Source organism: Macaca mulatta, chromosome 16, assembly GCF_049350105.2.
Source record: "Macaca mulatta isolate MMU2019108-1 chromosome 16, T2T-MMU8v2.0, whole genome shotgun sequence".
NCBI classification, from domain to species: Eukaryota; Metazoa; Chordata; class Mammalia; order Primates; family Cercopithecidae; genus Macaca; species Macaca mulatta.
In genome coordinates, this window is record NC_133421.1 from 35,521,395 (window position 1) to 35,535,868 (window position 14,474).

Genomic DNA, 14,474 nt, shown 5'->3' on the forward strand with positions numbered 1-14,474 from the left:
CTCTATGAGAAGAAAAGTAAAACTCTATGAGTGGAATGCACACATCACATAGCAGCTCTTTTGAAATCTTCTCTCCATTATCTATCTGAAGGTACTTCCCCTTTCACTGTAAGCCTCAAAGAGCTCCTGAGTATCTCTTAGGTGAATAACCAAAAACAATGTTAGAATACTGCTCAATGAAAATAGAAGGTTAACTATGCGTGTGGAATTCACGTGACCTATAGCAGTTTCACAAAAAGTTTCCTTCTGGGATTTACCAGAGGGTATTCCTTTTTCAGCATATTCTTAATAGCGTTCCCCAATGTCCTTTCTCAGGTTTCACAGAAACAGTGATTTCAAACTGCTCTATCCAAAGAATGATTTAACATTAGGAGATGAATACACACATCACAAAGCAGTTGCTCCGAAAGCTTCTGTCCAATTTTCGTTGGAAGATGTTTCCTTTCTCACCACAAGGCTCTGGGCGTCACTTAATATCCCTTCACATATTCTTCAAACAGAGAGTTTCCAAACTTGGCAACGTAGTGTAAGTGTTAACTCTCTGAAATGAATACGCACGTCAGAGAGCAATTTCTTGGAATGCTTCTTTCTGGGTTTTATTTCAGGATATTTCACTTTTCGCCATAGTGTTCAGTGCGCTGCAAAATATCATTTGTTCAGTTTTACAGGAACAGTGTTCAAACACCACCTTATGAGAAAACAGGTATAACTCCCTGAGTGGTATGCAAACATCAAAAAGCAATCTCTCAGAAAGCTTCTCTTCAGTTTTTATATGAAGATATCTCCTTTTTCCCTCAGGCCAGAATGTGCTCCCGAATGTCCATTCTTGAATCCGTCCATGATGCAGATTCAAAACTGCATAATAGAAAGAAAGCTTTATCTATGTGAGATGACTAGATATACCTATCCCAAAGCAGTTTCACAGAAAGCTTTTTCCCAGTTTTTGTCTGAGGATATTTCCTTTTTCACCATAGCCATCCATATACTCCTGAATGTCCCAGGGTAGCCTTTACTCCCAACGTGATTCTCCAACCTCTATGAGAAGAAAAGTATAACTCTGTGAGTGGAATGCACACGTCACAAAGCAGCTTCTGGGAAATCTCTCCAGTTGTTATCTGAATGTATTTCCTTTTTCACCATAACCCTCAAAGCCCTACTGAATATCACTTCTCTGACTAAACAAAAACAGTGTTAGAATACTTCTGAATGACAACAGTTGCTTAACTCTGCGAGTGGACTTCACGTGACCTAGAGCAGTTTCACAGAAAGTTTCCTTCTGGTCTTTATTGGAGAGTATTTGTTTTTCAGCATATTTTTAAGAGCGTTCCCAAATGTCCTTTAGGAGATTCCACAGAAACAGTGATTTCAAACTGCTCAGTCCAAAGAATGATTTAACTCTATGAGTTGAATACACATATTACAAAGCAGTTGCTCCAATAGCTACTCTCCAGTTTGCATCGGAAGACGTTTCCTTTCTCACCACAAGGCTCCGAGTGCCACGTATTATCCGTTCACAGATTCCTCAAAGACAGAGTTTCCAAACTGGGCAACGTAGTGTAAGCTTTTACTCTCTGAAATTATTGCACACGTCAGGGCGCAGTTTCTTGAAACGCTTCTTTCTGGGTTTCATTTCAGGATATTTCACTATTCTCCATAGTCTTCAATGCACTGCAAAGCTTCACTGTTTCAGTTTTACAGGAACAGTGTTCAAACACTGCCTTATGAGAAAAGAGATATAACTCCCTGAGTGGAATGCACACATCACAAAGCAGTTTCTCAGAAAGATTCTCTCCAGTTTTTATCTGAAGATATCTCCAATTTCCCCAGAGGTCTGAATGTGCTCCCAAATGTCCCTTCGCGAATCCATCCGTGACGCAGATTCAAAACTGCGTAATAGAAAAAAATATTTGTCTATATGAGATGAATGGACATATCTATCCAAAGCAGTTTCACGGAAAACTTCTTTCTACTTTTTGTCTGAGGATATATCCTTTTTCACTATAGCTGTCCATAGATTCCCAAAAGACCCCTGGTAGCTTTTTCTCCAAAAGGGATTCTTCAATCCTCTATGAGAAGAAAAGTGTAAGTCTGTGAGTGGAATGCACAGATCACAATGCAGCTCCTTGGAAATCTTCTTTCCAGTATCTATCTAAAGATATTTCCACTTTCACCGTAAGCCTCAAAGCGCTCCTGAGTATCCCTTAGCTGACTAACCTAAAACAGTTTTAGAATACTGCTTAATGAAAACAGAAGCTTACCTGTGCGAATGGAATTCACGTGACCTAGAGCAGTTTCACAGAATGTTTAATTCGGTTTTTTTTCGGAAGGTATTTCTTTTTCAACATATTCTTAAGAGCGTTCTCAAATGTCCTTTCTAAAGTTCCACTAAAACAGTGATTTCAAACTGCACAATACAAAGAATGATTTAACTCTATGAGATGAATACACACAACAGAAAGGAGTTGCCACGAAATCTTCTCTCCAGTTTTCTTCAGAAGACGTTTCCTTTCTCACCACAAGCCTCTGGGCACCACTTAATATTCTTTCACAGATTCCTCAGACACAGAGTTTCCAAACTGGGCAACGTAGCGTAAGGTTTCACTCTCTGTAATGAATGCAAACGTAAGAAAGCAGTTTCTTGGAACGCTTCTTTCTGGTTTTTTTTTTTTTTTTTTTTTTTTTTTGAGGATATTTCACTGTTCACCATAATCTGGAATGCACTGCAAAGTATCAGTTTTTCAGTTTTACAGGAACAATGTTCAAACACTGCCTTATGAGAAAAAAGGTATAACTCCATGAGTGGAATGCGCACATCGCAGTTTCTCAGAAAAATCCTCTCCAGTTTCTATCTGAAGTTATCTCCTACTTCTCCAGAGCCTGAATGTGCTCCCGAATGTCCCTTCGCGAATCCATCCATGACGCAGATTCAAAACTGCGTAATAGAAAGAAAGTTTTTTCTATGTGAGATGAATAGACATATCTTTCTCAAGCAGTTCCACAGAAATCTTCTTTCCAGTTTTTCTCTAAGGATATTTCCTTTTTCACCAAAGCTGTCCATTGAATCCTGAATGTCCCCTGGTAGCTTTTTGTCCAAAAGGGGTTCCCCAATCCTCTATGAGAATAAAAGTGTAACTCTTTGAGAGGAATGCACAGGTCACAAAGCAGCTCCTCGGAAATCTCCTCTCCAGTATCTATCTGAAGATATTTCCACTTTCACCGTAAGCCTCAAATCGCTACCAAATGTCACTTCACAGACTAAAAAAAAAACAGTGTTACAATACTGTTTAATGAAAACAGAAGCTTAACTGTGCGAGTGGACTTTATGTGACCTAGAGCAGTTTCACAGAATGTTTTCTTCTGCTTTTCAACGGAAGGTATTTCTTTTTCAACATATTATTAAGAGCGTTCCTAAATGTCCTTTCTCAGGTTCCACAGAAACAGTGATTTCAAACTGCTCATTCCAAAGAATGATTTAACTCTACGAGATGAATACATACATCATAAAACAGTTGCTCCAAAAACTTCTGTCCGGTTTTCGTTGGAAGACGTTTCCTTTCTCATCACAAGCCTCTGGGCGACATGTAATATCCCTTCACAGATTCCTCACACACAGAGTTTCCAAACTGGAAAACGTATTGTAAGCTTTAACTCTCTGAAATGATTGCACACGTCAGAGAGCAGTTTCTTGGAATGCTTCCTTGTGGGTTTTATTTCAGGATATTTCGCTGTTCGCCATAGTCTTCAATGCACTGCAAAGTATCAGGGTTTCAGTTTTACAGGAATAGTGTTCAAACACTGCCTTATGAAAAAAAAGATATAACTCACTGAGTGGAAAACAAACATCAAAAAACAGTCTCTCAGAAAGCTTCTCTCCAGTTTTTATCGAAGATATCTCCTTTTTCCCCACAGGCCAGAATGTGCTACTGAACATCCCTTCACGAATATGTTCATAATGCAGATTCAAAACTGCATAATAGAAAGAAAGTTTTATCTATGTGAGATGAATAGACATATCTATCCCAAAGCAGTTTCACAGATATCTTCTTTCCAGTTTATGTCTGAGGATATTTCCTTTTTTACCATAGCTGATGATAGAATCCTGAAAGTTCCCTGGAAGCTTTTTTCTCCAAACGGGTTTTCCCAATCCTCTATGAGAAGAAAATTGTAACTCTATGAGTGGAATGCACGAGTCACAAAGCAGATCCTTGGAAATCTTCTCTCCAGTATCTATCTGAAGATATTTCCGCTTTCACCATAAGCCTCAAAGTGCTCCTGAGTATCCCTTAGCTGACTAACCTAAAACAGTTTTAGAATACTGCTTAATGACAACAGAAGCTTAACTGTGTGAGTGGAAATCTAGTGACCTATAGCAGTTTCACAGAAAGTTTTCTTTTGTTTTTTTCTGGAAGGTATTTCTTTTTCAACGTATTCTTAAGAGCGTTCCTAAATTTCCTTTCTAAGGTTCCACTAAAACAGTGATTTCGAACTGCTCAAACCAAAGAATGATTTAACTCTATGAGATGAATACACACAATAGAAAGGAGTTACCCCGAAAACTTCTCTCCAGCTTTCATCAGAAGATGTTTCCTTTCTCACCATACACCTCTGGGCACCACTTAATATCCCTTCACAGATTCCTCAAACACAGAGTTTCCAAACTGGGCAACGTATTGTAACCTTTAACTCTCTGTAATGAATGCACATGTCAGAGAACAGTTTCTTGGAAGGCTTCCTACTGGGTTTTACTTCCGGGTTTTTCACTTTTCGCCATCGTCTTCAATGCCCTGCCAAATATCACCTTTTCAGTTTTACAGGAACAGTGTTCGAACACTGCCTTATGAAAAAAGAGGTATAACTCCCCGAGTGGAATGCGCACATCACAAAGCAGTCTCTCCAAAAGCTTCTCTCCGGTTTTTTCACAAGATATCTCCTTTATCCCCACAGGCCTGAATGTGCTCTCAAATGTCCCTTCGTGAATCCGTCTATGACGCAGTTTCAAAGCTGCATAATAGAAAGAAAGCTTTATCTATGTGAGATGACGGGACATACCTATCCCAAAGCAGTTTCACAGAAAGGTTCTTTCTAGTTTTTGTCTGAGGGTATTTCCTTTTTCACCATATCCATCCATATACTCCCGAATGTTGCCTGGTAGCATTTACTCCAAACGGGATTCCCCAATCCTCTATGAGGAGAAAAGTATAAATCTGTGAGTGTAATGCACACGTCAAAAAGCAGCTTCGGGGAAATCTTCTCTCCATTTGTTATCTGAAGGTATTTCCTTTTTCACTGTAATCCTCAAAGCGCTACCGAATATCACTTCACAGACTAAACAAAAGCAGTGTTACAATACTGCTCAATGAAAACAGAAGCTTAACTGTGTGAGTGAACCTCACGAGACATATAGCAGTTTCACAGAAAGTTTCCTTCTGGTTTTTAATGTAGAGTATCTTTTTCAGCATATTCTTAAGAGCGTTCTCAAATGTCCTTTATCAGAATTCACAGAAACAGTGATTTCAAACGGCTCAGTCCAAAGAATGATTTAACTATATGAGTTGAATGCACGAATCACAAAGCAGTTGCTCCGATAGCTTCCCTCCAGTTTTCATCAGAAGACGTTTACTTTCTCACCCCAAGTCTCTGGGTGCCACGTAATATCCCTTCACAGATTCCTCAAAGGCAGAGTTTCCAAACTGGACAACGTATTGTAAGCTTTAACACTCGGAAATGATTGCACACGTCAGAGAGCAGTTTCTTGGAATGCTTCTTTCTGGGTTTTATTTCAGGATATTTCGCTGTTCGCTGTAGTCTTCATTGCACTGCAAATTAACAGTTTTTCAGAATTACAGGAACAGTGTTCAAACACTGCCTCATGAGAAAAGAGGTATAACTCCCTGAGTGGAATGCGCACATCACAAAGCAGTTTTTCAGAAAGATTCTCTCCAGTTTTTATCTGAAGATATCTCCTATTTCTCCAGAGGCCTCAATGTGCTCCCGAATGTCCCTTTGCAAATCCGTCCATGATGCAGATTCAAAACTGCGTAATAGAAAGAAAATTTTATCTATGTGAAATGAATAGACATATCTATCCCAAAGCAGTTTCACAGAAATCTTCTTTCCAGTTATTGTCTGAGGATATTTCCTTTTTCACCATAGCCGTCCATAGAATCCCAAATGTCCCTTGGTAGCTTTTTCTGCAAACGGAGTCCCCGAATCCTCTATGTGGAGAAAAGTGTAACTCTGTGAGAGGAATGCACAAGTCACAAAGGAGCTCCTCGGACATCTTCTCTCCGGTATATATCTGAAGATATTTCCACTTTCATCATAAGACTCAAAGCGCTCCCGAGTATCCCTTAGCTGACTAACCTAAAACAGTTTTAGAATACTGCTTAATGAAAACAGAAGCTTATCTTTGCGAGTGGAAATCACGTGACCTAGAGCAGTTTCACAGAATGTTTCCTTCTGGTTTTCATCGGAAGGTATTTCTTTTTCAATATATTCTTAAGAGCATTCCCAAATGTCCTTTCTAAGATTCCACTAAAACAGTGATTTCAAACTGCTCAATCCAAAGAATGATTTAACTCTATGACATGAATACACACAACAGAAAGGAGTTACGCGGAAACCCTCTCTCCAGATTTCATCAGAAGACGTTTCCTTTCTCACCACAAACTTCTGGGCACCACATAATATCCCTTCACAGTTTCCTCAAACACAGAGTTTCCAAACTGGGCAACGTTGTGTAACCTTTAACTCTCTGTAATGAATGCACACGTCAGAGAGCAGTTTCTTGGAACGTTTCTTTCTGGATTTCATTTCTGGGTTTTTCACTTTTCACCATAGTCTTCAATGCCCTGCAAAATATCAGCTTTTCAGTTTAACAGGAACAGTATTCAAACACTGCATTATATGAAAAGAGGTATAACTTCCTGAATGGAATGCACACGTCACAAAACAGTTTCCCAGAAAGCTTCTCTCCAATATTTTTCTGAAGGTATCTCCTATTTCCCTGCAGGAATGAATGTGCTTCCGAGTGTCACTTCACAAATCCATCCATGACTCAGATTCAAAACTGTGTAACAGGTAAAAGTTTTATCTATCTGAGATGACTAGACATATCTATCCCAAAGCAATTTCACAGAAAACTTATTTCCAGTTTTTGTCTGAGGATATTTCCTTTTCACCATAGCCGTCCATAGGATCTCAAAAGTCCCTGGTAGCTTTTTCTCCAAACGGGATTCCACAATCCTCTATGAGAAGAAAAGTGTAATTCTGTGAGTGGATTGCATGGGTCACAAAGCAGCTCCTCTGAAATCTTCTCTCCAGTATCTATCTGAAAATATTTCTGCTTTCACCGTAAGACTCAAAGTGCTCCCGAGTATCCCTTAGCTGACTAACCTAAAACAGTTTTAGAATACAGCTTAATGAAAACAGAAGCTTACCTGTGCGTGTGGAATTCATGTGACCTAGAGCAGTTTCACAGAATGTTTCCTTCTGGTTTTTATCAGAAGGTATAAGTTTTTCAACGTATTCTTTAGAGCATTCCCAAACGTCCTTACTGAGGTTCCACAGAAACGGTTATTTCACACTGCTCAATCCAAAGAATGATTTAACTCTATGAGATGAATACACACATCACAAAGCAGTTGCTCCGAAAGCTTCTGTTCAGTTTTCATCAGAAGACGTTTCCTTTCTCAACACAAGCCTCCAGGCGACACTTAGTATCCCTTCACACATTCATCATACACAGAGTTTCTAAACTGGGCAACGTAGTGTAACCTTTAACCCTCCAAAATGAATGCACAAGTCCAAGAGCAATTTCTTAGAATGCTTCTTTCTGGGTTTTAGTTCAGGATATTTCACGTTTCACCATAGTCTTCAATGCGCTGTGATATATCACTTATTCAGTTTTACAGGAACAGTGTTCAAACACTGCCTTATGAAAAAAGAGGTATAACTCCCTGAGTGGAATGCAAATATCAAAAAGCAGTCTCTCAGAAAGATTATCTCCAGTTTTTATCTGAAGATATCTCCTTTTTCCCCATAGGCCTGAATGTGTTCCCGAATGTCCCTTCGTGAATCCGTCTATGATGTAGTTTCTAAGCTGCGTAATAGAAAGAAAGCTTTATCTATGTGAGAAGACTAGACATTCTTATCCCAAAGCAGTTTCACAGAAAGCTTCTTTCCAGTTTTTGTCTTAGGATATACCCTTTTCCGCCGTAGCCATCCATATACTACCGAATGTCCCCTGGTAGGGTTTACTCCAAATGGGATTCCCCAATCCTCTATGAGAAGAAAAGTATAATTCTGTGAGTAGAATGCACAGGTCACAAAGCAGCTCCTCGGCAATCTTCTCTCCGGTATCTCTCTGAAGATATTTCTGCTTTCACCATAAGCCTCAAAGTGCTCCCGAGTATCCCTTTGCTGACTAACCTAAAACAGTTTTAGAATACTGCTTAATGAAAACAGAAGCTTAACTGTGCGAATGGAATTCACATGACCTAGAGCAGTTTCACAAATGTTTCCTTCTGGTTTTTATCGGAAGGTATTTCTTTTTCAACATATTCTTAAGAGCGTTCCTGAATGTGCTTTCTAAGGTTCCACTAAAACTGTGATTTCAAACTGCTCAATCCAAAGAATAACTCTACGAGATGAATACAAACATCGCAAAGCAGTTGCTCTGAAAGCTTCTGTCCAGTTTCACAGAAGACGTTTCCTTTCTCACGACAAGCCTCCGGGTGACACTTAATATCCCTTCACAGATTCCTCAAATACAGAGTTTCAAAACTGGGCAATGTATTGTAAGCTTTATCTCTCTGAAATGATTGCAAACGTCAGAGAGCAGTTCCTTGGAACGCTTCCTTGTGGGTTTTATTTCAGGATATTTCACTGTTTGCCTTAGTCTTCAATGCACTGCAAAGTATCAGTTTTTCAGTTTTAGAGGAACAGTGTTCAAACACTGCCTGATGAGAAAAGAGATATAGCTCCCTGAGTGGAATGCACACATCACAAAGCAGTTTCTCAGATTCTCTCCAGTTTTTATCTGAAGATATCTCCTATTTCTCCAGAGACCTGAATGTGCTACTGAATGTCGATTCGTGAATACGTCCGCAATGCAGATTCAAAACTGTGTAATAGAAAGAAAGTTTTATGTATGTGAGATGAATAGACATATCTATCCCAAAGCAGTTTCACAGATATCTTCTTTCCAGTTTTTGTCAGAGGATATTTCCTTTTTTGCCATAGCCGCCCATAGAATCCCAAAAGTCCCCTGGTAGCTTTTTCTCCAAACAACATTCCCCATTCCTTTATGAGCAGAAAAGTGTAACTCTGTGTGTGGAATGCACAGGTCACAAAGCAGTTCCTTGGAAATCTTCTCTCCAGTATCTATCTGAAGATATTTCTGCTTTCACCGTAAGCCTCAAAGCACTGCCGAGTATCCCTTAGCTGACTAACCTAAAACAGTTTAGAATACTGCTTAATGAAAACAGAAGCTTACTTGTGAGAGTGGACTTCACGTGACCTATAGCAGTTTCACAGAATGTTTCCTTCGGGTTTTTATCAGGAGGTATATCTTTTTCAACATATTCTTTTTTTTTTTTTAATTTATTTATTATTATTATACTTTAAGTTGTAGGGTACATGTGCATAACGTGCAGGTTTGTTACATATGTATACTTGTGCCATGTTGCTGTGCTGCACCCATCAACTCGTCATTTACATCAGGTATAACTCCCAATGCAATCCCTCCCCCCTCCGCCCTCCCCATGACAGGCCCCAGTGTGTGATGTTCCCCTTCCTGAGTCCGAGTGATCTCATTGTTCAGTTCCCACCTATGAGTGAGAACATGCGGTGTTTGGTTTTCTGTTCTTGTGATAGTTTGCTAAGAATGATGGATTCCAGCTGCATCCAAGTCCCTACAAAGGACTCAAACTCATCCTTTTTTATGGCTGCATAGTATTCCATGGTGTATATGTGCCACATTTTCTTAATCCAATCTGTCACTGATGGACATTTGGGTTGATTCCAAGTCTTTGCTATTGTGAATAGTGCCACAATAAACATACGTGTGCATGTGTCTTTATAGCAGCATAATTTATAACCCTTTGGGTATATACCCAGTAATGGGATGGCTGGGTCATACGGTACATCTAGTTCTAGATCCTTGAGGAATCGCCATACTGTTTTCCATAATGGTTGAACTAGTTTACAATCCCACCAACAGTGTAAAAGTGTTCCTATTTCTCCACATCCTCTCCAGCACCTGTTGTTTCCTGACTTTTTAATGATTGCCATTCTAACTGGTGTGAGATGGTATCTCATTGTGGTTTTGATTTGCATTTCTCTGATGGCCAGTGATGATGAGCATTTTTTCATGTGTCTATTGGCTGTATGAATGTCTTCTTTTGAGAAATGTCTGTTCATGTCCTTTGCCCACTTTTTGATGGGGTTGTTTGTTTTTTTCTTGTAAATTTGTTTGAGTTCTTTGTAGGTTCTGGATATTAGCCCTTTGTCAGATGAGTAAATTGCAAAAATTTTCTCCCATTCTGTAGGTTGCCTGTTCACTCTGATAGTAGTGTCTTTTGCTGTGCAGAAGCTCTTTAGTTTAATGAGATCCCATTTGTCAATTTTGGCTTTTGCTGCCGTTGCTTTTGGTGTTTTAGACATGAAATCTTTGCCCATGCCTATGTCCTGAATGGTACTACCTAGGTTTTCCTCTAGGATTTTTATGGTATTAGGTCTAACATTTAAGTCTCTAATCCATCTTGAATTAATTTTCGTAGAAGGAGTAAGGAAAGGATCCAGTTTCAGCTTTCTACTTATGGCTAGCCAATTTTCCCAGCACCATTTATTAAATAGGGAATCCTTTCCCCATTTCTTGTTTCTCTCAGGTTTGTCAAAGATCAAATGACTGTAGATGTGTGGTATTATTTCTGAGGACTCTGTTCTGTTCCATTGGTCTATATCTCTGTTTTGGTACCAGTACCATGCTGTTTTGGTTACTGTAGCCTTGTAGTATAGTTTGAAGTCAGGTAGCGTGATGCCTCCAGCTTTGTTCTTTTGACTTAGGATTGTCTTGGAGATGCGGGCTCTTTTTTGGTTCCATATGAACTTTAAAGCAGTTTTTTCCAATTCTGTGAAGAAACTCATTGGTAGCTTGATGGGGATGGCATTGAATCTATAAATAACCTTGGGCAGTATGGCCATTTTCACGATATTGATTCTTCCTATCCATGAGCATGGTATGTTCTTCCATTTGTTTGTGTCCTCTTTGATTTCACTGAGCAGTGGTTTGTAGTTCTCCTTGAAGAGGTCCTTTACATCCCTTGTAAGTTGGATTCCTAGGTATTTGATTCTCTTTGAAGCAATTGTGAATGGAAGTTCATTCCTGATTTGGCTCTCTGTTTGTCTGTTACTGGTGTATAAGAATGCTTGTGATTTTTGCACATTAATTTTGTATCCTGAGACTTTGCTGAAGTTTCTTATCAGCTTAAGGAGATTTTGGGCTGAGACAATGGGGTTTTCTAAATATACAATCATGTCATCTGCAAACAGGGACAATTTGACTTCTTCTTTTCCTAACTGAATACCCTTGATTTCTTTCTCTTGCCTGATTGCCCTAGCCAGAACTTCCAACACTATGTTGAATAGGAGTGGTGAGAGAGGGCATCCCTGTCTTGTGCCAGTTTGCAAAGGGAAATTTTCCAGTTTTTGCCCATTCAGTATGATATTGGCTGTGGGTTTGTCATAAATAGCTCTTATTATTTTGAGGTACGTTCCATCAATACCGAATTTATTGAGCGTTTTTAGCATGAAGGGCTGTTGAATTTTGTCAAAAGCCTTTTCTGCATCAATTGAGATAATCATGTGGTTCTTGTCTTTGGTTCTGTTTATATGCTGGATTATGTTTATTGATTTGCGAATGTTGAACCAGCCTTGCATCCCAGGGATGAAGCCCACTTGATCATGGTGGATAAGCTTTTTGATGTGTTGCTGAATCCGGTTTGCCAGTATTTTATTGAGGATTTTTGCATCGATGTTCATCAGGGATATTGGTCTAAAATTCTCTTTTTTTGTTGTGTCTCTGCCAGGCTTTGGTATCAGGATGATGTTGGCCTCATAAAATGAGTTAGGGAGGATTCCCTCTTTTTCTATTGATTGGAATAGTTTCAGAAGGAATGGTACCAACTCCTCTTTGTACCTCTGGTAGAATTCAGCTGTGAATCCATCTGGTCCTGGACTTTTTTTGGTTGGTAGGCTATTAATTGTTGCCTCAATTTCAGAGCCTGCTATTGGTCTATTCAGGGATTCAACTTCTTCCTGGTTTAGTCTTGGAAAAGTGTAAGTGTCCAGGAAATTATCCATTTCTTCTAGATTTTCCAGTTTATTTGCCTAGAGGTGTTTATAGTATTCTCTGATGGTAGTTTGTATTTCCGTGGGGTCGGTGGTGAAATCCCCTTGATCATTTTTAATTGCGTCGATTTGATTCTTCTCTCTTTTCTTCTTTATTAGTCTGGCTAGTGGGCTGTCAATTTTGTTGATCTTTTCAAAAAACCAACTCCTGGATTCATTGATTTTTTGGAGGGTTTTTTGTGTCTCTATCTCCTTCAGTTCTGCTCTGATCTTAGTTATTTCTTGCCTTCTGCTAGCTTTCGAATGTGTTTGCTCTTGCTTCTCTAGTTCTTTTAATTGCGATGTTAGAGTGTCAATTTTACATCTTTCCTGCTTTCTCTTGTGGGCATTTAGTGCTATAAATTTCCCTCTACACACTGCTTTAAATGTGTCCCAGAGATTCTGGTATGTTGTATCTTTGTTCTCATTGGTTTCAAAGAACATCTTTATTTCTGCCTTCATTTCGTTATGTACCCAGTAGTCATTCAGGAGCAGGTTGTTCAGTTTCCATGTATTTGAGCGGTTTTGAGTGAGTTTCTTAGTCCTGAGTTCTAGTTTGATTGCACTGTGGTCTGAGAGACAGTTTGTTATAATTTCTGTTCTTGTACATTTGCTGAGGAGTGCTTTACTTCCAATTACGTGGTCGATTTTGGAGTAAGTATGATGTGGTGCTGAGAAGAATGTATATTGTGTTGATTTGGGGTGGAGAGTTCTATAGATGTCTATTAGGTCTGCTTGTTGCAGAGATGAGTTCAATTCCTGGATATCCTTGTTAACTTTCTGTCTCGTTGATCTGTCTAATGTTGACAGTGGAGTGTTGAAGTCTCCCATTATTATTGTATGGGAGTCTCAGTCTCTTTGTAAGTCTCTAAGGACTTGCTTTATGAATCTGGGTGCTCCTGTATTGGGTGCATATATATTTAGGATAGTTAGCTCTTCCTGTTGAATGGATCCCTTTACCATTATGTAATGGCCTTCTTTGTCTCTTTTGATCTTTGATGGTTTAAAGTCTGTTTTATCAGAGACTAGTATTGCAACCCCTGCTTTTTTTTGTTCTCCATTTGCTTGGTAAATCTTCCTCCATCCCTTTATTTTGAGCCTATGTATGTCTCTGCGTGTGAGATGGGTCTCCTGAATACAGCAGACTGATGGGTCTTGACTCTTTATCCAGTTTGCCAGTCTGTGTCTTTTAATTGGAGCATTTAGTCCATTTACATTTAAGGTTAATATTGTTATGTGTGAACTTGATCCTGCCATTATGATATTAACTGGTTATTTTGCTCATTAGTTTATGCAGTTTCTTCCTAGCCTCAGTGGTCTTTACATTTTGGCATGTTTTTGCAATGGCTGGTACCGGTTGTTCCTTTCCATGTTTAGTGCTTCCTTCAGGATCTCTTGTAAGGCAGGCCTAGTGGTGACAAAATCTCTAAGCATTTGCTTATCTGTAAAGGATTTTATTTCTCCTTCACTTATGAAACTTAGTTTGGCTGGATATGAAATTCTGGGTTGAAAATTCTTTTCTTTAAGAATGTTGAATATTGGCCCCCACTCTCTTCTGGCTTGTAGAGTTTCTGCTGAGAGATCTGCTGTTAGTCTGATGGGCTTCCCTTTGTGGGTAACCCGACCTTTCTCTCTGGCTGCCCTTAAGATTTTTTCCTTCATTTCAACTTTGGTGAATCTGGCAATTATGTGTCTTGGAGTTGCTCTTCTCGAGGAGTATCTTTGTGGCGTTCTCTGTATTTCCTGGATTTGAATGTTGGCCTGCCCTACTAGGTTGGGGAAGTTCTCCTGGATGATATCCTGAAGAGTGTTTTCCAACTTGGTTCCATTTTCCCCCTCACTTTCAGGCACCCCAATCAGACGTAGATTTGGTCTTTTTACATAATCCCATACTTCTTGCAGGCTTTGTTCGTTTCTTTTTCTTCTTTTTTCTTTTGGTTTCTCTTCTCGCTTCATTTCATTCATTTAATCCTCAATCGCTGATACTCTTTCTTCCAATTGATCGAGTCGGTTACTGAAGCTTGTGCATTTGTCACGTATTTCTCGTGTCATGGTTTTCATGTCTTTCATTTCGTTTAGGACCT